The 25,165-nt window shown below is 40.8% G+C and overlaps 1 protein-coding gene across 4 annotated transcripts in view; it reads left to right on the top strand.

The window, feature by feature from the left end:
- Positions 1-25,165, top strand: part of BICD1 (BICD cargo adaptor 1) — a 187,547-nt gene that overhangs the window by 23,540 nt on the left and 138,842 nt on the right. The gene's annotated exons all lie outside the window — the stretch shown is intronic.

Here is a 25,165-nt window from a genome sequence, read left to right as displayed (position 1 = left end):
AACCTTCCCTTGACTTTAAGCCAGGCTGAGATTTCATTCCCAGTGCCTGAGTAACCAATTTGTGCTTCTGTCTTTAATAGTGTTACTTGCTGTCATGAAAGTCTGGATTCATCTTGCTGACCTTCTGCCACTGAACGTTAAGCATGTAGCCTTTGGGCCTCCCTTCTTGGGAGGGAGAGGGATGGACAGACATTCAGGCTGCAAGAGTTACTTCTGGAAGTGTCTCCACTGTGAGGAGCTAGTGGCTTGTTTAAGGTGCACAACAAACTTTTACATGACTTGATGTTGGGGAAGATAAATCCCATCCAAAGTGCTTACAGCTACAGCATTCAGATTTGCTCTTGCCTGGACGTGCAAATTCATAGAGTTGAAGAGCAAAAAAGTGCTTATGGTTTGCACAGTCTGACCTCGGCAGTAAGAGCTGGAATGTAACTCTCCTATTAGTTCTGTGCTGAACCCTATGGTTTACATTTGTAGTGTGGGCATCTGAAAAGGCATCCAGTCTGGATGCAAAGACATTAAAAGGCAGACTGTACTGTTTCCTTGGCAATTAGTTTTAGTAGGTAATGCAGTGATTGAAAAAAAATAAAATTGTACCTAATCTCAGTTTTCAATGTGTTTGGTTTTAAATTCTAGCTGGAAGTTCCTTTTTATGCTTTTCTCTGCTTGAATGAAAAGCCCCAAGGACATAGCAATCTCTGCCTGAGGTGTTTTTTTTATAATTTTTTTTTTTTTAGAATTCATAGTCAAGTCACCCAGCCATCGCCTTTCATCTGCTAAACAAAGTGAGCTACTTAACCTCAATACCAAGGTTTCGTATAACCTTGAAACAGTATTGTAATTCTCTACATAATCTCTAATTTTCAATGTCCTTTAAAAGAAATGAGCTATTGGAACTCTCAGCCCTGCATCTGTGTATTTGATACCTTACTTGGGGAGAAAAATTGTATTCTTACTTCCTAGTCCCTTTCTATATATGATGATTGCATTTGCTCTTTTCTGACCTAGAATCATATTGAGATTTTGCTGAATTGTTCATCCTCTACTATGTCTCATTTCTCCTCAGAGCTTTTGTAGCTGCCGACATTGTTCATAAAAAATACTGAGCAGTGCCAAACCTGGACTTTGTTAATTAGAAACGGTCTCTGCAGTCTCTACTTTTCAATAGGAAGTGGTGGTGGAAGCTTAATGGAAAAGCATATTTGACGCTGTGTTTTCTCTTGTATACCATATCATCTGCCTGTAGTTATGCAGTTTTGTCTGGATAATATTGCAAAATTAAAGAAATACATATATTCTGATAGCTAATTTCTAGGATTTAAAAATTGCTTTTCAAAAGAATGAAGTATGAAAAAGTTAACTGCTTCATACCTTTGAGATATAATGTGATAAGTTTGGTTGTAAAACCTTTCAAATGGCATTATGAAAAATACTGATTCATTCCTTCAATTCCTTATTGCATAGCTGCAGATAATGAGTCCCCCCCAGCACCACCACCCCGCCCAGTTTAGCAAAAATGCTGTATGTTATATAGAATTCTAAGATTGAAGAATTTATTTTATAAAGGTACATAATAAATTTAAACAAAACAAACCCCACCAAAACAAAACCCAAACCAGCAGTATATTTATCTTCACAATCTTCACAATTATCTTCACAATCAAAAAGCACTGGAAGTACAGTACTCCAAGTTGCTTAGCTAAGGCAGAAACAGCTTTTTGAGTACTAATGTACGTCTTAACCAACTCTGCTTTAAGATGAGGTTGGTGGTATGTGTAAGTCCATGTGTTCATGGAAAGTATTTGGATGTCAATCCAAACATTGAGCGGGAGTTAACTAGGGCTGTTTGGAAAGAAGAATTCCATTTGGTGAATACTGTAGCTTAAATTGGAACAAATCTGATCTTTGAGCAATTAAGTTTATTGGAGGGTAGGGAGAGAGAGAAGAGGTGTCAAATGAGGGAATACCATAATGGTTATGTCACTCCCAGGTGATCTGAAGGGTCTGGAGTCAGGTACTTCAGAATTAACCAAAGTGCCAGCCTGAACAGAGTTCTCCACAAGCTATGTGAGTGGCTTGGCTGGGTGACTACTTCAGCCTCTGCTAGCCTCTCTTGGGTGGGAATCATTCTTTTCTGAGGAGAAGAGGAGATGGGGTGAAGATCAAAAATGCTTCTGACAGCTCTTTTAACAAGCCAGTTTGTTCACAACAGAAGTCTATGGGTGCTCTTAAGGTGCAAAGCAATTTCTTATTGGAACTGTATCTGTTTCAAATCAAGTCTGCCAAAGCTGGAAGTAATTGAATGCACAATTTCTTAAGTAGCCATTTTCTCTTGTTCTGAGAAGAAATGAACAGGAACGAGATTTGCGTTATATTTGCACTGAACTCCTTCAGCCTGAGGCCTCAGCATTTGGCTGTCGGGGCCTTAGGGAGGCGCAGCACAGCCTTTGCTCTTCCTTAAGGACCTCAATCTGACCGACCTGGGCTACTTCAAGTTAACAGTTAGGGTGGCTAGGGTGATCAGCGGGATGATAGCAGGTTCTGAGTGGAAGGCACCTGTGAATGTTACTGCTATGTAATAACATTCTGTTACACCTTCACAAAGGCTGTCCTAGTGTAAAACCTCAGGCCCTTTCCTACTGTTTGATATTGGTTGGTGAAACCAAAAAAATGTGGTAGTGAACAGGTGGTGGAAATACACCCTTTTGCTAGTGAAGACAGTGGCCTGGGAGTGGCACCTCACATGGCAGCAGATGCTTTTGAAGCCCCTCTTGCCAGCTGATGGGGGTCCAGCATGGCATTGGCTCCCAGAAGTGTAACAGTTTTTGGGTGGTATGAGTTGGCTGCCAAGTGATGTGATCAGAACTTGCTTCCCAACAGCTAGAAGTGTTTTACAGGACACTGGAGAGGGTGATGTAGCTTCTCAGCCCACCGTGTTAGCTCAGTGCTCATGGGACCAGCATGCCCAGTCATGCAGCTTCTCTGAAGCTGGACACATTACTGCTCTAATGTTGGATTGTCACCTCATGAAGGAGGTGCCGTTGCTGTCTGACCTTCACCTGACATGTACAAGCAGAATGTCAGCACCACGATGGGGCTATCTTGCTGCTTTCTGTGTAGAGACTATATAATGGAGTTATGGGTTGCATGAGTAGGAGGTCACCAGCCGCCTCTGCGGGTTAGCACATCTCCTTATTTCACACCTACCGCTTTCTGCTTGGGAAGGTCTATGTTATCATCACTGTCTACTATTTGTGTTACTATGGCCCGTGTGATTGTTGGCATTGGAGTAGCACCTCACTGATCTAACACAGTGCAGACACAGAACAGGAGATGACTTCTGTCCCTGAAACCTTGCAGCTCTTCAGGGTATGGATTAATGGTGAAAACTGTTGATGTAACTGGATTTGGGTTTTTTTGTATGAAAACATTTAAATTTTGTTGAAAAACTTTCTGCCATATCAGAGAAACTGTAAGATGAGAAAAATATCATTTAAAAGATAAAACTGCTTTTTATTTGGAAAGAAATTCAAATATGCATTTGACTTCAGCAACAGGATAAATATATTTTTGTACAGGTGAGTGCACAGATGTTAGGCGTGGAATTTTGTTGAAAAAATGCTCTCATTTATTTAAACAGATATTTTAGTGAAAATATTACTACTTCTTCCTCAGTGCCATCGTTTAGTTCTAGTCATACCGTTTGAACCCAAGAAGTGAATGGAGGGCTGCAGGAGGATTGCATTTCCTTACAAGTGATCAGAAATAAGTTGTTGGTGTGTTGTTGTTTTTTTTTATTTCTTATCACGGGAACTTCATCAAAGTGTCTGTCCTATTTGAAGAAAGTTTGTATGGACAGGGGTGTGGTGAATTTAAGGTATCAACTTTGATATATATCAGAGAGGAAGAGAAAACTTTTTTCAAAAATGAAAAGAGCTGTGCAATCCGATGCAGCAGGAAGAAAGATGGGAGGAATCTTCCATAAGTTTAGAAGAGAGTTTTTCTAGGGTAAAAGACTTGTGGCCATCACTAGCCAAAGTGTAAGTGTACTTAGGGAAATGGACAACAAACTTCCTTGGGCTTCAGGGAATTCCCATTTGGATATACTGAAGGCAAAACAACTCCAAGACTTTCTGCCAAGAGACTGCACAGGAGGAACGAAATAATCATGCAGCTGGGGTCCACCATTTGGCTCAAGGGAATTTACCTGTAAGGGGCTTGGGGTGGAACAATTAATTGGAAAGTGCTGAAAGTCTTCTGGGAAGATCTTTTGTAAGTTACTCTTTGTGCAGGAGCAATTGCTGCCCTGCCTGAGTTGCAGAACAGGGCAGAAGCAGAAATAAATCCCTATAGTTTATGAACCTATGAGTGTTATTTATACCTTTGAATGCTAGCAGCTATGTACTACATAGCATCGGGTAGGAGTCTGGCTGGAAGCTGGCTAACTGTTGCCACATTGAACCTTGCATTTGTGAGGGAATTTGCTAAATGTAATGGACGATGGTATCCTACTCATCTAGTGGGAATTGTAATCCACTAAATGCAAGTGCTGGTGGTATGTATGGCTATTGCTACCACTGTGCATCACTTGGTGAATGGCAAGACGCACACCTCCCTGCAACCCAGGTTGCCTTTATTGAGCATGTTTGACTAGGCTCTGGTGTTGTGAACATCAACATCGCTGTTAGAACAGCGCATTCACTTTTTTTTTGATGCTTTGTTTTTTTGACTCTGGCACTTTGCAGCTGATGTTACTGGGTTTATATGCAGGTGCAATTTAGCTTGTGAGTGTAAAGATAGCTGCCTAATTTGTTCACGTACAGCACGGAAACCCTAGTATGTTTTGACCTCTCTAGTTAATGAACTTTGCAATCGGGCCATAGTTTAAATCTCATAAATGTGATGACTTGTGGGTATTTTGTTTGGTGGTTTGGTTTAAAATCTAGCATTCAAATCTGTCACTGAATTAAACATGAAACATTAACTATGATGCCTCTTTGTATAGCCTGTTGATGGTTATTTCTCTTAAAACAAGATAAAATATTGCAATTATTTTGCTTTAGAAAGTATGTAAACAGTTTAATTTGAAACTACCTAGTTATTAGTTTCTGGCATCACACGCTGCTGATCTGTTAGAAATGTAAATGCTGCTGTTTCTCTGCATTTTGGTTCCTTAGTGAAGTCCTGGAGGTTAAGGGTAGGTGACCCCAAGGCACACCTTTCCACACCAGTAATTATGCATGTCATCACTGTTTTTGAAATATTTTTTTACAAGTAACTGCTGCATGCATTTGATTATATCTTAAGACAATGTTAATGTTGAATTGGAAAAATACTCCTTTCATGTGCGTGCATTTTTATGAAGCAGTTTGATGTATAACAAAGCTTCAAAGGGTTTCACTGGCAACACAGACAGGAGACACTGATATGGTCTTAACTTCTGCTGTGAAAAACAGGAGCAGAATTGATTTCATAAATTGAGATTATCTCAAATGCAAGGAGCAGATTTCCTCTTCTAGTCTAGCTCAGCTGTAGCAAGAGGGCTTGTCACCTTGGCTGGTTCAAAAGTTGAGAATATTCTGATGCAGTTTTGATTTTTAGGGGATGTAATTTTTCCCCAGTACTAACAAGACTCTTTCTGTAGTGCTCTTAAAATGGCATGGTAATTTCAATGATTAATAGCATTGCACAGTATATTACAGTGATAATATTCACACTGTCTAGTGGTTCCCCCCCACCCCCCTCTGCAGTTGCAGTGTTTTTGTTTAGAATTCCTTTTTTATTCAGGTGATACTTTCTTGCTAACAGTTCAACTTTGCTGAACAGAATTTTTTTCTTGCAAAAACATTTCAGAAAAAATGCTGATTCTAAGTGCAGGAGTAATCTGGATCTGATCTGCATACACACTTACAATGTTTTGCCTATATCATGAAGTGAATGACTGGACAGGTAAGATGCACGTCATCTCAAACTCCTGCGGAACATCTGTTTGGGGTTTTTTTAGTTAAAAAAGAAAACACAAAAGCAAACCCCAAAGCCAATGTTCTCAGCAGTTGAGTAAACTTAGGACATCTAGCCTCCATGGTCCAGAAGACCAGCTGAGAGCAAGGAACAGTAGCTACCCAGAAAAAACTATGAACTCGAAGACCTGTTCTAGAGATGCTGAGGTGAAGGGAGCTTGTATGAGCTTTTTGTCATGTTTGCCTCTCTTGGGCACAAACTGTTTCTCCTGTGACCAAGTAGGTGCAAATCAGACTGTTACCTTGAAGACAGAATGCTCCTCAATGCCGTGGCTGTTACTGAGAGACCCAGCTGTGCAAGGTGCAGTGTCTCCTCTGAATTTGGCTTGTTTTGGCCACAGTGACAGCTCATCTGTGGCATGGTCCCTATGATGCTTCTGGAAAGTGTCACTATCACTTGTGTGGCCTGCATTTTTCCTTCTTAGAAGTGTTATCTGTAAAGGCATGTTCTTATTTTCAAAGGTATTGGCAGCCTCCTCTCTGGGGCAGCTTAAGCTTCCTACTCAGGAGAACAAAAAGTGGCAGAAAATGTGTATTCTGAGCAGGCTGGAGACTCGGTGGGTAAGATCCTGCCAGTCCATCCCCTCTACCTTGCCCTGCTGGCCAGCTCTCTGGGTTGCTACTCATGGGCTGTGCTAAGTTAAGGTCTGACTTGAATGGAGGATGAAGAAGCCAAAGAAGTTTGCTTTAATTTGCCTTCTTTCTAGGGTCTTGTTCCCAATAATGGTTAGTAGGTAGAGCAGCCAGGGCCTGGTGGGTCTTGAAGGGTGCGAATCAAACAGCCCCGGCTATGCTGAAATGGTTGGCTAACCAAGACCAAAGGGGAAGCGGGCACCTGAAGTCATAGCTGCAGACATTCTTGTGATAGAGAAATGTTCTTCTGCAGGTGAATAAAAGATGTGCTGCTTTATGTTTTGCAAGCATAGTTACTGTGAATACCGTCATGAATATTTTAGTTTATTTTCTCAGAAACGTCAATCCTGCAGCCAGGTTTATAACAGCTTGTTTATGACTTGGGAAGAGCGGTTGACTTAATCTTTACACCTGAATTTCTAGATAATTAGTGCAGCTCAAGGCAAAGGATATCTGAAGTATACTGCTTCTGTAAGCAATAATTAATTCCTTTCCAGCTGTTCGTGGATAGTTTTTTATTCCATATGATGTGCAGTCATTAATTTTTCTGCGTTTACTGTCCCATCAGTTTAAAGATTAAAGTCAGGGAGGGGCAGGTGACAATGAAAAATATTTTTTTTTATTACTTCACAAAGCAAATCTAATAATTTTTTTCTTGTATGGAAACATTTTGCCTATTAAAGGATCCAATGTGTCATTAAGCATGGAACTTGATTATTTGCCAGGTTAGCACCGTCATGGCTGATGTTACTAGTACTTGTTAAGCAAAAGTATCATGAACTTATTCTTGCTACCTTACTGTGACAAAATGCATTCAGTAGCATTGCCAAAATGTCCATGCAGAACTGCAAACTGTTGTGGTAAGCTCTGTTGGGAGTAATTATCTGCTTAAAGGCAGGCTTTTATTTAAATTGGTGATGAATATATTTGAGGTAGAATATAAACAGCTATGGAAATAAAGTATTGAAGCAACTGCACGCAAAACTGTATACTAGAAATTATTAAAAAGCTTGCAGAACAAATGGAGACTTTCCTACTGTGCAGTAATGAATTGCAAAAGCCATCATGCATAAGTGTGGTGACAGGATCTGTATTAGCAGGTTTATACATAACTCCAGACCTTCATTCTACAGGCTTTGGTCAAAACCAAGCTTTTTAGCCCATGAGGATTGTGCTGTTGTCCTTGTTTATGTGAGAGTCTTTGTCAATAATAGAAAAGACTCTGCTCTGTGAGGCTGGGCAGTGACTTTTTGAACAGTGGTGTGTATCAAATGGAAGATAATGTGACTGAATGATGAATGCTTTAACTAGTGTTAAAGGAAAAAGTCACACAGACATGGGTACCACTAGGCTTGCTTCAATCACAACTCAGAGTTGGGCCACCACCTCAGTGACTGGCAGAGAACAAAGGGATACAGCACAGCTTACATACACTTACCAAATCATTAGTCACTGTCAAAGTTTTTAGAAGTTTGCTTTGGTCTTGCCAGTTCTGCGAATCCATCGCTGTCCCAGCTGATTCATCTATTCTGGTTCCAGTCTCTGCCTTTGTTCCAAGGACCTCCTCGGATCATGATCTTCTTTCTGCCTGCTTTAACTCACACAATCCTTCAAGCACACTTAGTCGTTGAACAAGCAGTTCCTATTTACAATACTATTTTTTTTCTAGAAACACCTGCATTTCCGAGAGCACCTATGTACACAAATTGATCATCTATTGTTTCTCTGTTCTCCTATTGATTGGATTGACTGGGTTTTAAACCAGCCTTGGATCATGGCTATCCAAGGGATGAGGCCTGACTCTGCCATTTAGCAGCTTCAGCACTTCAAATGGCTTAATTAAAAATGTATTTTCTTTAACAACTAGTTTATAGGTTTTTTCCTTAAACAGGGCAGATCATAAAGATGCCTTTTTTTTTTTTTTGTTTGCTGATATTGTATCATTCCTGTGCTGGAAGTCCTTGTGCATCTGTGCAGAGGAGGTGGCTTGTAGGGTGTACATCTCCAGCCACACACTGGCTTAACGGGTCATGGTGGGAGTCAGAGTCCTTCAGATTGGTTGTGGGAAAGGCAGAATCTGTAACAGCTGTTCTTTGAAATGTAACTTCTCCTTCCACCAAGATGTAAGAGAGATGAGGAAAACAGTATGTGGAACTATAACCCTTGCCAGTTAAATACCATTTCTCATTGTTGTTTGTTCTACATTGAGCACCTTTAAGAATGTGGATGCTTGCTTTCTCCAGCTAAGGTGAACAGGACTTCTCTTTGATCGGACTGTGCAATTCTAGTTAACTGGTGAGGTGATAATGCCGTGGCTGCAGAAATCCCTCTCCTGAGAGGTGGGACATGACACCCTCAGTGGCCCTGGCCCTGGCTGAGGGATGTGATCTCTTTTGCTGCACTTGTAACACAGGAGCTGGGTAAACTCTCTGGTTCTGCCCAGATTTTGTTCACCTGGGGAGACCCTAATAGCTCTGTTGGTTGTACTTCTGCGTTGGAGAGGAGGTGGTTCTCCTCCCTCCAAGCAGTGATGCACACCTCACGGTGCTTACCCCAAACCCACACCCAGGTATGATGCAATACTTGCCACTGAGGTTCTGTGTTGCTTTTCTGCTGGTGACACTTCTCAGTTTAGGGGTCCCACTTCCCTCATGCTGCTCTAAAAGGCTGCTGCTTCTTCTGCCAGCAGGTCAGTTCATCTGTTTGCACGGCTGTGCTTTCAGGAGGATCACAAAGATCTGATTTCACAGATGCTTCTCAGGAAGGTACTTTTTCTGAGCAGGGTTAAGCTACAGGTCTCTGAACAGCCAAAGCAGTGCTGGTAGTGGGGAAGAGACGGGCCAGAGGGGCACAGCTGTACGCTCCTCTCCACTTTCCCATTTGCTCCCTGAGATTGTTGCTCTTTCCCACTTCAGCAGGGGGAACCCTGCCTGCCTGGGTGGATTCCACACTTGCTCCATCTCTTCTGTGGAAGTGTACCTGTTTCTGTCTGTGACTGTGCAAATGACGCTGGAGGGATAAATTGGAAAGAAAGCCTGAATTCATGAGAGACGAGAACAAATCCGCTTACATCTCTTTTAATGAAGCTGTAGATGGTTGTGCTGATGCCTGAGCTAGTGGCTTTCTCTATCCACATGGGGCTACAGAAATGGAGGAAAGTAAAGCAATCATGGCAGTCTACCCCATCTATAGGTCTTCTATTTCTGTATTTCCTGGATCATTACCTAGCCCTGCCTGAATCTCTTTGCTCATCATCCAAACAGCTGATTTCCTGAAAATGGTTTCTGTTCGATTTCAGCCGCCTCCAGCTTTCTTGCTTGGATGTTTCTGGAGAGGAGCCCTACCCTCAGCAAGCACTTAAGGATTAACCAAAGTGGTGGTGGCTTCCTGCCGGAATTGGAGCTCTGAGCAGTGACTCCTTGTTTCCCACACCTTCTGCAAGGTTTTGCTTACTTTTGCCAGGCAAAGGGCCAGCTCCATAATGGTGCAAACCAGATACAAGTCTGTAGTCTGAGCTAATGGTGTTGCTCTAGTCCTGTTAAGCCGGTTGAGAGTGGTTGCAAAATTTCATGCAGAAATAAGGCAGCTTCTGTCTCATAGCAACAGCGTGTTCCATGAAGCATGTGCCTGCTGTTTCTTTTACAGACTGGCTTTATGGAAAGCAGGAGAATCCAGCGATAACCTCCTTGTTTCTAGCATTGACACTAGTATTCGTGTATCCAGTCACTTAAGCTATTTAGGAACAATCTGGTGAGTGAACTGTTTAAAGGAGGTTGATTAATGTATGCAAACCACGTTGTCCAGCTGAAATTTGTTTACCACACTAAAATGTCAATATTATCTGCTATTATCTTGAAGTTTTAGTGTTTCCATCTTCAGACAACAGAGCATTGTTAGAATATCAACGAGGAGTCAGAGGACTTCTGAAGCTCATAACAATTCCTTATGTAAAGCTGTGTGTAAGATTCACTTTTTACCTGTTATTTTGGGAAATAAGGAGTGGGGGTTTGTGTGTGTTTCTCAATAAACATGATTTTCTCTTCACTATTTCAAGTGCCTTTATCAATATAAGCAGGCGTAAAAAAACCCTCTGGAACTTGAAATTATTTCTTGTGTAGTAGATGCTAGGATGTGACTTACGATCTACAGGTGGGAAAAGAATCTGTTTAAAATTATGGATAGCACTTAAAGTATTCAGGGTCTAAAGTGGTGTGTGGGTTTTTTATTTGCTATTTTTAAATCCAGTCTTTACCTTGGTTTTAGTGACAAAATGCTACTCTGCTGCTTAAGCCTAAGCCATGAAGATACAGTGAGGAAACCAGCTGGCCAAATACTTGTTTGTGGCAGTGGAGTAGGTACTTGTAGCTATCTGAAGAGCTCAGTTATTTGAGGGTCAGCCCCTGTTTGACCTGTCAACACTTTAAAACTCTGGCCAGAGGTAACTGGCCTGTTGAATGTTTGGTCACAAAGGACGATAGTAAAATCCCAGTATGCACCAAAGCAGTCGCTGCAGTTGTAATAAACTTGTCTGTCTTTGGAGGCAGGACAGCATCTCCATTGGGGTCAACTGACTGCCAGATCCCAGGAGGAGAGGTGAGGGCTGGGGACAGAGTCCCTGCAAGTCCAGAGAAGGGTGGCTGTGAGCAAAGGCTGCGTGCTGCTTTGTAGCCCAGGTCTGTGCGTTAATATGCATGGCAAGAAGCTCACCTGGAGAGGCAGAGGCTTTTACTTTCTACTTTTCACCTAGGTGCAGAAAAAAAAACCCCAGAACAACCAAAACCTAAATTGTAAAGAAGTATTTGTGTAGGATGGGTGGCGGGTGCTTGCTCATTACCAAATAGTAGATGCCAAGAGACAAATGTGCCAAGCACTTACAAAACAGACGCACAGGGAGACAAAAGGAACAGTGAGCACCTTTAACTGATGTGAAATAATATTTTTGGTAGCTTGGTAAGCTTGGGAGGATTGAATGGGAAGGGGTGGGTAGACAGGAAGCATCTGAATTAGTTGAGGTTTTCAGTCCAGTGGCTTTGGCCATTCCACAGTGCTGGATAATTTTCCAAGAGCATCCATTATAATAAAGTATTCCTTACTGTGTGGTATTTCAGGAGACTTAAACAATAGCAAAAATTAATGGGAGATATTAATGGCTCATCATCACTGCTAACTTATATTCTGTACAAAAGCCTGTCATACTAGATATTTTGAATCCCAGTGTCACCTTCTAACATGCTTTATTGTATATCTGAACTGAAAGACAGATAATTATTTGTGCCCATAGTTATTATCTCCTGGTCTGATCTGGAAATGAGAATCAAAGTTTATTGGAAGTAACACCTGATTGCTGCAGGAACTTTGTGATAAAGATTTTTGAAAAAGAAAACCAGACTTTAATATCTGAAGGCTGTGAGCTGAAAGGCTGAGCCCAGAATCATGAACTCTGGTGCAAAAGCCTGTGCAAGGCCTTTAAGTGTTTGGTCCTCTGCCTCCAACACTTGTACTAGGGCAGCGGTGTGAACTCTCTGCCAGCTGGTAATAGCAAACGCCTGCAAATGAAGAGAACGGTTAAAGAAACCAGCCTCAAAATCCCACAGACAGCGTGGCTCCTGAATTAGGTGGAAACTTCCAGGTGCCTCTATTACATGAGCTCATCCTGAACTGGGTTTTTTTTGTGTGTGTGGTGCACGAGAAGAGCCTGGTGCTGGGGAGGAGATGCTGAAGTGTGGTTTGAATTGCATCGGACACTCCTGCAGCCCTCTTCGGTTCAGTCTGCTCCTTGACAGTCTCTCTGAGGTGCCAAAATAGGCTCTGTAGCCACTGCTGAACCACCTGCAGCCAAATTCAGCAGTTAAAGCCTCTGAGGGTCTCCTGTAATGCCTGCTAAGTGTAGAGGTTTTTCTTGATTGCTTGCTGGTTTAGTGCCTTTGTGTGTTTAGCCCACAAATCACTGAAATGACAGAGAGAAGGGCTGATATAGCTCAGTCAGTGAATTAATTTTAGAAAACTCCTCTTTTAGAATGCTAGCTGTCGCTGAAACCTTTTGCCTTTTGGGAGTATTTCTTAGCAATCTCCCTCAACTGCCACTTCAAAGTATTTCCAAGGGTTTAGCTCTAATTTTGTTTTACCCATAGTTAAACATCAGCTCTCTCAAGACAACAGTTTGCTCTTAGGTGCTTCCATAATTGCTTTAGACAAGAACCAATGTGTTTGGAATCAGGTGTTGCTGTATGCAGTAAGGAGAATTGTGGGCATAAGTTTTCAGAAAACATAATCTTTGGTCTAAATACGAAGATTTAAAGATCCTTGACGATTGTTCTTGGATGAGGTATTGTTGCTTTATTCTTGCTGTCTGCCTTATCTATCTGCTGATAACTTATATCAAAGCATGGTATACTTCCTAGTCTTGTATTTCTAAAAAGCACCTAGCACAGAGTGAGAGCCATGTTGTGTTAATGGTGGTCCAGCTAGCAGCAACTAATACACTTTCTGAGCTTTTCCCTTGTTCCTCCCTGCAAATGACCTGAGGCACTGAGCCTTTTAAAAACTAGCATTTGTCTCCTTCCATTATTGTTCATACAATATGCCTTTGCAACTAGTGATTTGGTTTTGTTGAGGCTATAAAATAAACTGTTGAAACATGTTTTAAACAGGCTGTTATGGATGATGTGCACTTGCCTCTTCTTGGGTCAGAGAGAGCTTTGCTGGACTGAAAGATGTAATATGTTCCCATCAAACACAAGGCAGAAACCTTAGGGATGGTGGTACATGGGGATTTAGTTTGCTGTCTGAAATGTTGCAGATATTCAGATTTAGAGTTTGGATTTTAAGGTGTGATATAGACTGGTATTTCAAACCGAAAGACAGAAAATCTTATAGGGAATGAAGAGGGGAGGATCTAATTATATGTTAAATCTGAAGCATACTGGTGTGACTAATATGTCCAAGATATGCATGTTTGGATTATTGCAGAGCGACCTTCAGGGCATTCTAAGGGCAATAAAAAATTGAAAACAATAAATAAAGCTTTACACTGTAATTTGGCATACCTAATATACTTTTAGATGTGCATTGACTATTCCAGATGTGCTACCTTCTGTGTTGCAAGCCAAACAAACTCTTCTGTTGTCAGACTTTCTCGACTTCGTCTTTCCTGTTGTCTTGCAGATGTTTCTTGAAATTAGACTAGCATCAGGCAGTATTGTGTCCATGGTGAAGGGCTTGGTCCAAACTAATTGAGGTCTGATAGCTTTCATTCAATGCAATTGTGTATGGTAAACATAAATGCTTGCTTGGTGGGTGTATGTTTATTTGCAACAGGCGATGTGGTCTGTTTGTGCATGCATTCAATTATTCAGAATCGTAATAAGCTGAATGAAACTTTATAAAATTCCTCTGATTTTCAGGAAGTGTTGAAAAGAAATTGCTACCATGAAACTAAAATTCTTGAGCAGTCTTGGGGGGGTGGGGGTGGGAAGCCCACAAAAAGTAGTGCTTATGCTTCCGTGATTAGTGAAGTATGCATTCTCTATATCCTAACCACAGCAATATTACTGGATTTGGAAGCTGCAGAAAAAAGCTTATAACATTCAGTAGGTTTTTAAAAGGTGGCCATCACAGTTACAGTGACATTAGTAAAGCTATAGTAAGTGAGACTAGGAGGGAAATGTGATAGCTCTAATAAGAGCAAATGAAAAAGCGATGAAAAGCAAACAAGCCTTTCAAGACCCAAACCTTTCCTCAAGTCTGAAACCAAAGCATTAGCTTCAAGCTCAAGCAAGCTACTGACTGTGAGCAGTTGTCTTGTGTTTAATTTAACTATCACCTCTTATCATCTGTTCACAGTGCATTAGGAGTACTGAGGGATGTGCTACCTACAGATCAAGGAAGATATTTGTAGCACCTGGCAATATTTCTTACTAGTCTGACAAACCAAGGAGCTGTGCTGTACTCTGTATTGTATGTAGAGTGCCTTCATTGTATGTAGAGTGCATTGAATTAGTTGACAATGTTGGCTGAATGGCTACATAACTTTTTTTTTAAGTGCATTCATTTAATAAGAAAACTGATAATATACCTTGGAAGTTTTCAGTAGAGTTTGTGTTGAATTTTGTTACATGTTTTATGATGTCTCAATGAAGTAGATGATCTACGTTATGTCTAGATATGTAATTAAGTGTGGGAGCCCCAGGATTGGTCTGAATAGAGATTTTTCAAGTAAAATTTTAGGATGCAATGGGAAATATCCTTGCTTACAAGCATGTGATAAATCATGGGCAGAGAGCAAGTTGTAGTCCATTTTCAGTTTTTTGCAGAGGTGATAAGAGATCTTTAAATAGATCTTTAAATTCCAGTAGCTTATGTATCTGCCACAAATAAAGTAACTTATGAAACTGAGAATTTGCCAGTAAGATCATTTCCAGGCTTTCAAGCTGTATCACATCAATCTGACTTCAGAAAAAAATGAGTTCAGGTCAGCACTGGAAGCAACGTATAAAGGCAAATTTGATCGGTTTGATTTTTTTTTTTTTTTTTAAAAAGTAGTAAAGCCCACTTCTGGTAGTGTGCCTAAAACTTCATGTGTGGAAAAGTGTAGGTGCAACTGTAGTATGGTTGTTTCACAGGTGCAGACCATGCTCTGACATTAGGTTAAGCAGAAGCCCCTTGGAAAACGTGGTGCAACCGTTTCATAGCCTCTGTGTTTAATGCATCATGTTAAATATATTTGTGACCATCTGTATGGCAGTGATAAATGGCTTACTGGATCAGGGTCTCAGATAAATCAATAAGGAAACTTCTTTTTCAGTATGCATGTATCTGCTAGATACCTCTAGATGTACCTAGAGGGATATTGAATATTGGAGATGAAGGAAAGAACTCTCTAACAACTGGCAAACTGCTGTTTTTATCAGATAAGCAGACAAGAGTCTTGGAGGAATTAAAATAAAAATTTAATTCTAAGCAATTTAGATGTAAAGTAGATAAGTAATCACTTCAAATAACATTTATCAAAGAGTAAGACCTCTTGCATCTTTCTAAAAGCAGAAGTTTAGTGTAGCTAGAGGAGACTGGAAAGCTGCTCATCCAAGCAGTTACCTGTGTCAGCACCTTTTTCTGCACTTGGTAATATGGATAATTTAGTTCCTTAGTAATGTCAGTAAGAATTGTTTTCAAAGTTTCCTTTACATTAGTTTCCTAGTCTTTATATTTTGACTTTCCCTGCACCTCAAAATTGCATATATATTGCTGAAATCCTTCGTTAGTGACAGCACCATTGCAGTCCAGGAGTTGTGGAGGAGGAAGTGCAGTGGTAGCTCCTGTGCTTATTCCCTGAAGTGCTGATGCTGGTGGAGGGGATGTGGCTTCTCATAGCAGCTCAGCTTTTGATGTACATTGCTACTCTGAATTGCTTATCGAAGATGTGTTGCTGTATATTTTTAAGATGGCTTTATGTTCACAGTGATGGAATGCCACTATAATTCTTGTGAAAGATTCAGTGTAGGGTGTTGTGGGGGATTTGGGAGTATCAGCTGCCAGGCATAAATAGGGATATTTAATCTTTCATGTTTGTGCTTTCCAGCTTCACTGAAACAGTGAGGAATCTTTCTTGAGTATAATCATCTGTGTAAAACACTGTCAGTAAAGTTCTGTGTCTTGGTGCAGGGAAGGGGGTGGCAGTGGGGTGGGGGAAAGGGCTTTGTATTAAGGGTTTGGAATCTTGTTCAGGTTTGAGTCCCTGAATCATTGCTTAAGGGAACAAACATGGTGGTAATAAATCTTTCCATGGTCCCAAGCCAGATAAGCTACGTATTTACCCTGTGGTCTTCCAGCCACATCTTCCAGTCCCATCTCTACAGGGGCAGCCCCACTCTGGCAGTGATGTGGTAGAGAGGAAACTGGGTGTAATGAGTGCCTCTCCTTGTAATGTGTCCCACCACACTGAACATATCTTCCCAGGCCTTTTGAAATAGGAGGCAATATTAAACTATGAGGAATATATTAAAACCAGGTTCTGTTATTCGAAGAGGGCTACCCGCTGACTCGCTTGTAGGGTATTGGGGTGATGGTGGGCGTCACAAGGTGTTTGGACAGGTTCCTAGGAAGGGTAGGAGAGGACCCAGTGATCCAGGTCTCTTGCCTGTATCCTTGACACAGTGAATCCAGAAGTTCTGGAAACAAAACGGGCAGTAATTCCTCTGCTGTGCTCTCTGCAAGTCCTCTTTTGCCCCTCAGCAGTAATTAGGTAGGAGATAAAGGGAAAAGTGGAACTGAAGGGAGTGCTGCTTAAATATGCACAGAGGGAAATAAACCCAAAACATGGTATACATATTTCTGCACTGATACTGTAAATATAATTAGTAAAACGTGGAAACAAATGCTTGTCTTTATTATGTCAATATCCACTTATTCATCTTAAATGTGGTAGGAGGATGACAGCTGCTGAGATAATGCAGTGTCAATGTACGGCGAAAGACAGGGTAGGCTGAGCTGACGGAGAAAGTGTGCTGGATGCTAAAGTTTAAAGTCAAGTCAGATCAGCCGCCTGCCATAAGTACCATAAAATACCAGTGAGTTTAGGCATAGAAAAGAAAAATGGGGCAGCAGGACTGTATTATTGCCATCAGTGTGGCTACACCAACAGTGCTACTGGGGAAGACGGGAGAGAGCTTAGAGGGATGAAGCGCCGCAGCATTGTTGTGCCTCATCCCATGTGTCTTTAATGTCTGTCTCAGTTGGGATGGGATATTGAAACTAAATCATAGACACTGTAAGTGGCAGATTGGTGGGCCAGCTAGTGAGGGGATTCATAAGGGGACAGGCAGCATCTGGTTCCTGAGCATGCAGAGCAGTTTCAAAACATCACTGTAGAAAAGCTGCTCTGTGGTAGTAATTATAGCTTGTGTAAATTCAGCATCTCTGCAGGGGTAACAAAAGCCAGAAGACTCCTTCCCAGAAGCTGAAGACAACACTGCTGAGGGAGCAGAAACAGAGTGGATTTGTTTGGGTTGGTGTTGTGGTTTTGGGGTTAGGTTTTTTGTTGTGTTTTTTTCAAACAAACACTGAAAGTCATAGTGAAGGGTCAAACCTTTGTGGTGGTTTAAAGACCTTGTACTGGAGACTAAAAGAAAAGAGTATATTCTGTTAGGAAATAAAGGAAAAGTCAAACCAATGTGGTTATTAAAAAAAAAAAAAAAAGAGAATATTGCAACAAAACCAAACACCCAACAAAACTAACCCCAGAGATTACTTTGAAAAGTGAAAGTTGGATCCAAATGGGGGATGTAAGAAGCAACAGAAACCTGGCAGGTCAGATTGTAAACATGTAGTAAATAGACAGTATTTTCTTTGCAAATACATTGGAAATAGAAATACTGTCACTGATTTCCCTGAGCCTACCCTCACCCAACCAGGGCTAACAGACCACCATGGTAGAGGGGTGTGTTGTTGTTTTTTTTTTAAAAAAGCATTCAGAGAACATAGTCACATCAGTAAAATAAAATTATTTTTTACTTTTGCCTTCACGGTGGAGAATGTTGGAGATTTACATGCCACAATCCTCCTCTATATGCGAGAGGGGGTACCGAAGGATTTGTCTTTGTGTCTGTAGAAGTGACTGGAGGAACAAATAAGTAAAATAGATAATAACAAGTCATCACTATGATATGGCATGCATCAAAGAACAGAAAAGCTACCTGTGATAAGTAACTACTCACTTTAATACGGTTCTGCAACAGAAAACTGAAAGGATGATAAAAGGCAGGAGGGATGCAGAGTTTCCAGGGAAGACCAAAATGCCCATTGTCTGTGTTGGGGAGATAATTGAGGTTACTTTTAATATTAGTTCAGTAATTAACCTTTGGATAAACGTGATCTGTAGCAGAATAGTCAGTATAGCTTTTGCAACAACAAGTTTTGCCTTATTTATTTGCATCCTTTGAAGCACATGATGAATATGTGAACAAAGATAACTTCCAGGTGACATGGTATACTGGGATTTTGTGTAGGTAGTTGACAAAATCCCCCACCATTCTTTATTTAAACCCAATAAATAAGAAACTTCAACACTGCAATGGGCCAGGAAGTTAAGTCTTCATATGAATTAATAATGGATGAAAAACTGCAAAGTGCAGGTGTCAGTAAAGTATCACAGTGAAGATAAAGCACCAGTAAACTATTGCAGAGGTCTCTGCTGGAGCCTGTACTGTTTGATATATTGATATTGACTTGGAAAAGATAGTGAACAGTGGAGTGACCAAGTTGCTGATGATATTTAAGTATTCAAAGTGGTCAAACTGAGACCTAACTGAAAACTAGCAGGCAGGCTTTATGGGTTTGAGCAACTGGGCAATGGAAGGGCAAATGAAAATCAATGTATTGATTTGAGCTGCCAATTTCCCTTCCGAAGTGATGTCTTAAGGTTATAAAAGACATTCTTATGAAAACAGACTCTCCGTAGTGGTCACCTCGCCACTCCCTACCCTCCACCCCCAAAGAAATATGAATTGAGAAGAATTATTAGAATTATTAGGGAAGGAATGGAGAACCAGCAGAAATCTTCACAGTAGGGCAGTGGTGCACCCATGTCTTGGCTACTGTGTGCAGTTCTGGCCTCCCTTTCCTGTGGTCTGCCAGTTCTAAAATGATACAACGCAACTGGAGTAGATATGGACAAGAGCAACAAGGGTGACTAAAGGCACAGAATGATTCTTGAAAGCAGAATGTTGAACAAAGATATGAATCTTCAGCCTGTAAAAGTGCTACAGTGCAGGGATGTGGTGGAGATCTATGTGTTTGTGACTGATGGGAGGAGACTCCTAGGGAATGACTGTTCTACACAATGTATTTAGGCTGCAAAGCTTGTCATGTGGCACTTTGCATCGTTTCACAAAATGATAGAACATGTTTCAGGAATATCTATTGAAGGCTGTTAAATAAGGAGGTGGTATTTCTGTCTCGGGAATTCCCAGATGTTCAAAGCAGCATGTTTTCTGAGGATATCTTGGTGTATGCTTTGCCTCCTTGTGAGCAGTTTCCCTAGGGTGCTGCTAGAGCTGACTGTTGGAGAGCGTATGTGGGCTTTTGCCTGGTTTGTACAGCCTTTTATACCTCACTGAAAATAGAAAAGAAGTGTATGTATGGGGAAATACCTGTAAATTGCACTGCTATTCTGTAGACTTTGTTTTTTAATAGCATTTGCCAATAAATCCTCTCTTCAGTCTTTTAGGTTTCTGGGGCTGTTTTTCGAGCTGCTGCCTTGAAAGCAGCAGACAAGAGCTCCGCTTTGCTGTAGGGAAAGCACGTAGGACTCTAGATCATGCCTGTTGACCTAGAGCAAGCTCACTGAAGAGTAGACGGGATCACTGGTGACTGAAAAGTGAATTAAACGCTACTTTGTTTGGGATTTATTTGAGTTGTGTAATGGGTTGGCTTTTCTGGGTCCCTGGTCTGGCGGTCAGCACAATTGCATGGATCCTGGTGCTGATGGGAGTGTGAAGGTGGGAATGGGTGGTCAGGACGGGGACCAGGGAAGGCTACTCATGGAAGCAGACTGTGCTTGGCACAGACTGTCAAGCTGTGCACCTTTGCCTGCTCATGGAAGGCATGCCTACTCTTTGTGTGAAAGTTGCATTTGTTCAATCAAAATTGCTTTGCTTTTTGGAAACTGGTATAAAATCACAGGTAGAGTATCATAAACCTGTGTGATCCTGTTAGCTAACAGAGTAGCTTGCATTAGCAAGTAATATCTTTAAGTTAAAATGTTGCTAGCCATAACTAAATTACAACTAATGGCAGGAGGTTTTGCAGCTTTACAATAGGATTTTTTTTAAAAAAAGTAATTTGTAAGTTAGGCAGTAGATTCTTTGTGTTTGTATTGCCACAGGGCTTAGAAGCTTCAGGAAGGCTGCTTTAGAAATCTTTCACATTCTTTCATTGAGAATGTGAGCTAGCAACCATTTAAAGAGCTGGACTCTTTAAATTATTTCTGTTTTGGGGTGTTTTCAGGGCAGAACAGAAGAATAAGACTGGCACCAGGAAATACAGGAAGAGACAGGACATTTCATACAAAATAGGTCAACATTCCCCACTGCCCAGGGTAAGCTTTCTGCTCCCCAGCATTCGTATCGGCTGCAGATGGGACGGGGACTGCAAACTGTGCATTGCCCTCTTGGCCAAAGGAGGGAAGTGACTGAGAAGCAGAGAGGCTCATCTGATGAGCAGCGGATGACGGAAGTTTGCTGGTTATCTTAAAGAAAAGTTGCATGATCTGCTGAACCTCACAGCAGTTAGAGAAAGTCCACGCTGAGCTAATACACGCTCAGCAGAGTGAGAAGTAGCTTTAAATAATGTAAATATTGCCAGCAGCTGACTAGGAATGGTGATCTATGAAGCAGTGGGGGTTTTTTTTAATGAAGTGTTTTCCAGTACAGCCTTGAAAAGCCTATTTTCCCTCAAATGTGGGGTAGACTTCTGTTCCTGTTGGTGGATCTTCCTCTTTTCTTTTCTGACCTGGATCAATGCCTTTGAAGTCTTCTGCTCTCATATAGCACGTGGGAGTTGGTGTTTGTGGTCCATAATGATTCAGGGTACTTGAAACTGGCCTGTACAGGGTATGTGTGTGCAAAATGGGTAACTTAAAATCCTATTTTTGAGTAAACCTAGTGACCATAGTACCTTTTTTAGAGGAGAAGAGTTCAAAAGAATAGATATTTCTTAAAAAATAAAAATTTTTTTGAACTATTGTGTAAAAATGCTGACATTTACTTAAAGGTGATATCTAATAATGAAGACATACAGAGCAAAATATTAATTGTCCAGATTTAAAAGTCATTATAGTAATGTATAATATTAATTTTCTTAGTAGCTAATGCTTAACATATAATCAGCTTTGCAGCATTTTTTTTCACTAATTCTGGTCTAATTTTGTGTATATTTAATTGAGCTAGCATGGCTAATTCAATTTCTTGTATCAAGTCTACCCATGGGTAAAGGTCTATGAAGCTATTTACATTGTTGAGCTGGAATGTGAAGGAGACCCTTCTCTCTCGATAAACTGATCGGTTCCTTTAATGCCGCAAGGTGCCCTGAAACCCATTACTTGTGCCGCAAAATACATCTTGATTGAATTACGCTTACATTTCTGCCTGTGCAAGCTCTTTTGTTCCTTTTCAACTGTCCTACAAAACTACTAGAAATGTTTTCAGGTTTTGCTTTTTGTTTCCCCTTCAGTTTGTGATTTTTTAATTTTATTTTATTTTTTCCCTTGTGGTTGAATGCGAGAGCGGGGGGTGAAAAAAACTGAAGGACTGTGTGGTAGGGACTACCCAATTCATGCATGCAGAGCTCCTTCACGTGCTGGACAGACATCCCCTTCATCAGTACTGTGTGCGACCACCCTTTGCTGACGCTTGTAGCTTAAACTATTACCATGGTGCAGTAACTTGAAGGGATGCTGCTGTCAGAGGCAGGACCCTGCATGCCTGTTAGGAGCTGAAGCAGCTAGAGAAGCTGTCCACGTAGCCGGGCTGTTAGCACTGAGATCCTTGCCCCTGGGACTATATTCTCTGGGCTTTAGAGAATAGGTTTCCTGCCTGCTTGCTTAGTTTCTGTAGCATCGTTACTGTTCATGGAGAGGATGGGAGGGACTCATTTATTTTTCCTGTGTAATGTAAGCTTGAAAGGTGCCAGGAAGGTTGGAAACAATGAAAGCTCTGAGGAATTAAAGAGTAAAAGTGAAGACTGATACTGCACTAGATGGATTTTTTTTTAATGACATTTAAAATTCCTTTACCATGGAAGTGCTGTGACTCAGCTTCATAAATCATGAAAAAGAGAAACTGCTTAGAGAATATTCTTGAATAAAGGTTTTCGTTTTATAAGTGAATTCATTTCCCTGTAGGTGTTCTCGTTCTGTGATGAGCCAGACAAACTTTTGCACAAAATATTTCAATTACTCTTTTCTTCCTGTGCTCCCTTCAGTGAAGAAGGAACGGGCTCTTTGAAACACCTGAATTGTGATACAAAACTGAATGACCTAACTGAAATGAAGAGGCAGAGTGCATCTGAGGATACCCTGGTAGTATCTCCTACACAGGCATGAAAAAAAAAACAAACAACCTGACCCTACTCAAAGCAATAAAACATTTTAAGATCACCTTAGATTTAAGTACTTGGGAACAGAGATGGTACTTTGCAAATTTTAGTGTGTGCTTCAGATATGGTGGGGTTTTTTTCTGAGAAAAATAATTGCACGTAAAGTAAAAACAGTTCATTAAAATAAGTTCTTGGTTTTTTTTTTCTAAACATCACAAAAAATTCTGTGTTTATCATATAAAGGCTTGCAGGTCTTGTGCTTGGAGCATAAACTTCTTTGTATGAGTCATCCCTATAGCATCTTCAGTTCAGTGATCATGTAGCTATTTGGATAGCATTTAAACAGCAAAGTAGATGGTTTTATCTTTTTCCTAAAGTGAGATGTTTATAAATATAATATAAAAATAAGATATTGCTTTTACTGTAGAAATTCCTGTGTTCAATGAAGATCTGATGTCCACAAGGCCTGCTTTGCTTGAGAGCATTTCCCATCTTAAAATAAAAAAAAGAAAGAAAATATCCAACAAACAAGCCCCCCAAACTTCCCTGTGATAACACAACATTCATGTCCTATATATGTTAAAGCTTGACTGCACTTGACTATTAATCTTAAATTATTTTTCTGCATGAATATTTCTGATTAAAATAGGATGGCTTATGAATGGTATAGTTTTTTAATGTACATACAATTTCCAGTAGCAGTACACTTGCATAGTTAACTTCCCTCAGAGGTAAAATGTATTTAACCCGCTACATCCTTCATTTTGGCCATCTGGCAGAGGTGTGTGCACTGACAAATAAGGATTACTTTTTTTTTTTTTTTTTTCTCTCCAGGCTTTTACCTGTTTGCAGCTGGATACAGTGCAAACAAAATGAAGCAATCCCTAGTTGTAATGAGGCATCATCCAAAAATAGAACATTCTGATCCAGAGAACGAGGCCAGTCACTATTTCAGAAAAGGTACAGATCTGGCAGGAAGGCTTTATCTGAAAGAAAGTTGTGTAGTTTCTGTATAAACTTCCCAGCTTTGTGAACCTGACAGATGGGGGTGTCATTTGTCAGGATTATGACTCATCTCGTATATTCTAACTATAGTTATAACACTTTGAGAAGCATTTCATAACTTATTCACTGCCAGGAGTTTTTGCAGCTGTCTGCAGGATGAAGATTTTTCTCAAGCACTTCAAAAGTGGGGCAACTACTTCTTTAAGTGGGATCCTGCTGGGGGTCAGCTCTGTATTTGGAGAAAAGGGGTAGATGGACCAAAGGTGTATTGTTATAGCTTTTCTCATCATGATAGCGTTCCAAACCTGCTGAGGTCTCTGCTGTTTGCAGGGGAAGTCAACGAGAGGGGTAGCATGTATCAAACATGGGGGAAGAAGAGGGGAATAGCCTCAAGTACATCATACCGAGGTGTATGAGATTATTCACCATGCTTTCTGCTTAATGAGCTCATCTGCCTGCAGTTACAGTATCAAAGGCAAAAATTTTGAATAACCATGAATGTTGCAGTTTTCAAAACTGGACAAAAGGCAGTTCTTCAGACACCTGGCAGGGTTGCACAAAAAAAAAAATAAAAATGCTTGTTACTTCTCTTCCTTATCAAAACCATGACTTTATTAATCATGATGGTATAAAAAGCTGTGAGATAACAGATGAGAGCTGGCTGTCAATTCAAGGGAGGGAAGAAATGGGACCAGAGTTTTAACCTGTCATACAGGGCATGGGGAAGAATAGAGAGCAAGAAGAGGTGTGGAGTTCAGTGAAGGAGTCTAATAGCAAGCCCTTTTGCTACCAGGATTTCCCCGATCACCCCAGTCAGTTCTGATTTTCCTGTGTCTGCAGCTTGGTAACAGAAGCGCTGTATTATTTCTGAAATCAGTGTGAACTGATGAATGTTCAGCCTGTAATTTAAAGCAGGCAATCTTGATGCTTAAATACGGTGGGCATACTGTTAGGCATTTTGTGTGTGTGAAGTTGTATTTGACTCGCATGACGAGAAGAGATGGGGGAAAAGGAACAAAACCTCTGACCACCCAAGCTTTTCAAATGAGCACTGAGCTGTTGGTTTAGTGCTGTAGCACCTTGTCCTGTGACTCCTGCAGCTCTGCCAGCCTTACCTGCTTGCTTAGGACATGCCTACTACATTGGGGTGTTGTTGTCTTAGATGATGTAAGACACAATGACTGGAATTAGGCATGACCTGTTTTCCTCTTAGTGCTAATAATGGTAGTGACTGCCTTCGAATAGGGAGATTTTAAATGCCTTTTTTGTTTGAAAAAGCTCAGACCCCTTCATAATGATATTGACTGTTGTACCACATGACCCTGAGCATAGTTTGCTGTATAACAAAGAGGTATTTTGCTTCCAGATGATAGCATGGAGGAACATTAGCAGAATCAATATCGCATTAAAGTTTCAGG

Source organism: Falco rusticolus, chromosome 5 (assembly GCF_015220075.1).
Source record: "Falco rusticolus isolate bFalRus1 chromosome 5, bFalRus1.pri, whole genome shotgun sequence".
NCBI classification, from domain to species: Eukaryota; Metazoa; Chordata; class Aves; order Falconiformes; family Falconidae; genus Falco; species Falco rusticolus.
This window is presented reverse-complemented; position numbering and strand designations above follow the sequence as displayed.